Source organism: Chaetodon trifascialis, chromosome 24 (assembly GCF_039877785.1).
Source record: "Chaetodon trifascialis isolate fChaTrf1 chromosome 24, fChaTrf1.hap1, whole genome shotgun sequence".
Taxonomy (NCBI): domain Eukaryota; kingdom Metazoa; phylum Chordata; class Actinopteri; order Chaetodontiformes; family Chaetodontidae; genus Chaetodon; species Chaetodon trifascialis.
In genome coordinates this window covers 3,419,920-3,423,774 of record NC_092079.1, presented here as the reverse complement: position 1 = coordinate 3,423,774, position 3,855 = coordinate 3,419,920, and the positions used below count along the sequence as shown (strand labels likewise).

The 3,855-nt window shown below is 46.6% G+C and overlaps 1 pseudogene; it reads left to right on the top strand.

The window, feature by feature from the left end:
* Positions 1–484: 484 nt before the first annotated feature.
* Positions 485–3,156, top strand: LOC139328048 (nuclear receptor subfamily 0 group B member 1-like; annotated as a pseudogene).
* The last annotated feature ends 699 nt before the right edge of the window (positions 3,157–3,855 follow it).

Sequence of the window (3,855 nt, the reverse complement as noted above, 5' to 3'; positions counted from 1 at the left end):
GCGTCCGTCTGCCCCGGCTGCTTCGACTTCCATGAGAATATCTCTCAGTTCTCTAAGCTCGTGGTTTTCTTCGGCTGAAATTTTGGGTAAACTTTTTTCAGCAGAGCATTTTCAAGCACCTCCGCTGAGCCATAAACGTCCTTCAGTCTTTGCCGTAACATCCTGAGGCCTGCGGGTGGATTGTGAATGTGCAGCAGGCCTGGGCTGGGAAGGTTTGTCTGTGCAGTGCTTAGATCAGATGGTGAGACTGTGACTGCATTTACTACAGTGGCTGCTTTTACAATATGATAGGACTGGTACCCGTGCTTTAGGTGGCACAAGTGGTAACACTGTCGCCTCACAGCGAGAAGGTCCCGGGTTCGATTCTTGCCTGGGGAGCTGTGGGCGTGCCCTCCGCCATGCCTTCGGTGCCTTTCCACAGAAACAACCTTTCTGTGCAGAGTTGTTCCCCCCGTGTTCACCTGGGGTTTCCCCCACTAAAAACATGCAAGAGGATCACCACCTGACCAATGGTGACAAAGAGGAACCGGGTCCCCGGGCGCCGCCGTCAGATGGCAGCCCACTGCTCCTGGTCTGCCGCGGAGGAAGACTTACCAGGATGTGTGTGCAGTGATCAATAAAGTAAAATCTTAATCTCTCAATCTTTCAATGCCAGAGAGTTAGCTACAGATTGTCTGCTGGTTCTTGAGCAGTTGGATATTTGTGATCTTGTTTCTAGTTCATCCTTCTTTGCACCACGGTGACTGCTTTAGGTGTTTTGTACTTACAGATCGGATGAATGCTGGCCATTGGAAGAGATGCCTTTTTACTGTTCTGCCCCCACTTGAAAAAATGTGATATCTCTTCATCCTTGTGCTGAGAAAACCAAGATAAGTGATCATGATAACGTTTAAAAAGTCTCAGGTCATGACTTATATGGATGGTCTGTCAAAGAAGTTATCAAGGATGGTAAACATAAGGCTTATGATGGGGAACTATAATAGACATGAAAATAAATGGAAGCACAGTAAACCCTCCATTGTCCATTTTAAAAATGAAATAAAAAACTATGTAACATCTTGAAAGGTATTATCAAAAGAGGATCGGTCTATAAATGATTTATGTGGTTTTATGTCAAAGTCTCTTTAAATTGAAATTATTTGTTGTATATGTAGGCTATACAATGTGTTTACATGAATGATTAAACTGAATGTGACTGTATACACATACATATATGTTGCAGGCTTGTAATGTTTCATATGCATATCCCAACGGAGCTTTGTAAATTGAAATGTTAGCTGCGTTAGTAGTATTGTACATCTGTCGCTCTCGTTTGTCTGAGTGTGAGCTCAGGAAAATCGTCAGTTTTCCAAAAATGAGATAATCTCCCGTTTGAGTTCCCACACTCGTTGAGTCGGACTCCTCGGGTTTTGATTTGTAGTGTGCGGGGCTCCTGGCAGTTTTGGGCCTTGACACACTGATTAATGATTAACCTGATGTTAGTGCTGGTTCTTTTACAAATGGTCCGATTCCGCCCTCCAGTGGTCACACTGAGTCACTGCACCTTCTCTTTGTCAATGAGAAAGAGAAGAGGATTTCACTCAATGTTGAAATATTCCTTTCAGACATCAACAGCTCAAAAACTGATCATTTTACCTTAAATCTTAAAGGGTTGCTTTAAAAAGTTTGCTTTCAAAAACACAGAGACACCCTATCGGACAGGCTACATATATATATGTGTGTGTGTGTGTGTGTGTGTGTGTGTGTGTGTGTGTGTGTGTGTGTGTGTGTGTGTGTGTGTGTACTGTACTGTACTGTTAATCCCATATGAATCTTAAAATACGCCGAACCATTTGTCCTGTATCATTACTACATGTATGACGTTTGCAGCAAAAAAAGACAAACAAACCAAAAAAAAAAAAAAAACCGTGTCAAAATCAGTTTAGTATTCAGAGTTACGAAGGATTAAATGCGCTGGGGGGAGCATCCTCTACAGCATCCTGAACAGAGGCGCCCAGTGCCCGCAGGGACACCTGGAGACCGCCGCCGCGCAACAGATTTGCACCTGCGCGTCCAAGAGGAAACCGGTGGCGATTCTGGCTCTGCGAGTAGCTTTCAAAGCGGCCTCGCAGGTGCTTGCGAAAACTTTTCGCTTCGTGAAAAATGTACCGTGTTTTGGGGGTTTGCCGACGGAAGATCAGCTCCGGTTTGTGCGCAACAGCTGGGCGCCGCTGTTGGTTTTGGGCATGGCGCAGGAGTCCGTGGACGCAGCAGCCCAGTTTGTTACACACGATTTTAAAGCACAGCAAAGAACAAGCGGCCGAGATCGAAGATCCAGGGGTTCCCGTTGGGGACGCAGAGGGCATCGGAACGTGTCCGGTGTCGAGGACTGAGGATCCGCGTCAAAGAATACGCGTTTCTGAAAGGGGCGATGGTCTTCACCCCGGGTAAGACACACCACACGACCCCTTTAAAAGTTTCTCATTTAGGCTCATCATTTTTGGCTTGTATAACAACCTAACGCGGCTTTACTGGGCCACGCCGCAGTGGATTTTGGTATCAGCCATCACTTCAGTGACTTTATTGCATAGATCGTCCAGCGCGTCTTTTCAGAGTCTGTTTAACACCGTCGTTCTGTCTTCTCTCCCCGTTTGTCCCTGTCCCGCAGAAGTGACGGAGCTGGAGTGTCGGGACTGCATCCAGGCGCTCCAAATAGAGGCTGAGCGCGCGCTTTACGAGGACGTGCGAACGCGCACCTGGGTAAAGCGGGCCGGGTGGGCAAGCTGCGCGCCGTCCCGAACGCGCTGCGGGCCATGGACCCGGACGCCGTGGCGGGGCTCTTCTTCAGACCCGTGATGGGGACGAGCGGCATAGACGAATACGTGCTCGCGATGTTTTATGAGATATAGAATCATGAAGAACGGAAGACGTTCGGGACTGAATGTGTCGTCTGTCTCCTCCTCTCTCCGTGTTATTGTCCCATATATGTTACGGGGGTGTCTTCCGAAACTCACCTTAACGATTTATTTATAGGACGAATCATCCACGTGACAGTCATTCATGCCCTTGAAATAAAATCTGAAGCTGTGGGGATTTCTTCAGCCATTTAAACAACATATTAAGGGAAAGATGGTCGGGCTTTGGGTATATGCATTGTTAAATAAAGGATCGATTGATTGATTGATTTAGTGTGGCAGAACGTGAATGTGAATTAGAAGACCCAGATTTTCCCTTTAATGCCAATTGGATCGATTTTTCCAACATTACGGTAGCCGATATTGCCCTCCAAATGAATTTCGTGGTGCGTGTTACCGTAATGACCGTATTCAGGCAGAGGTAACAGATCACAGATCGTCGCTGTGTTTCTCCACTTCAGACCTAGCTGGAGGATAGAAAGAAAAATGGATCGCGTTTGGCTGTGGAGGATTTTCATCGTGCTCCAAATTGGTTCCGGTATCAGGTAATCCATTTTTATGCAAAAAAAAAAAAACAGACCGTGACATTATTTTCGAAGTCGCAGCATAGCTTTGCTGCTTTTCTTTTCGTTGTACCTCCTTGAGGTCACTTTTGGTGTAACGTTGGTCATTCATCGCGGGCTCGCTAACTCAACTAAGCTAATTGTTTGCTAACTTTAAGGTTTGCGGCTAAAACTTTGCTTACGGTAACTTTCTTTAGGCTGGGCGCGATGTCGGCAACAAGTCTGTTAAGGGAAAGTGGGTTTTTTGTTTGAGGTGTCCTCAGTGTGTGTGTGTGTGTGTGTGTGTGTGTGTGTGTGTGTGTGTGTGTGTGTGTGTGTGTGTGTGTGTGGGAGGGGGCGGAGGTCGTGTGTTTGATTGCGGGTGATTTTTGAAAGTCGTGTTTCCAACTGAGAGGAGG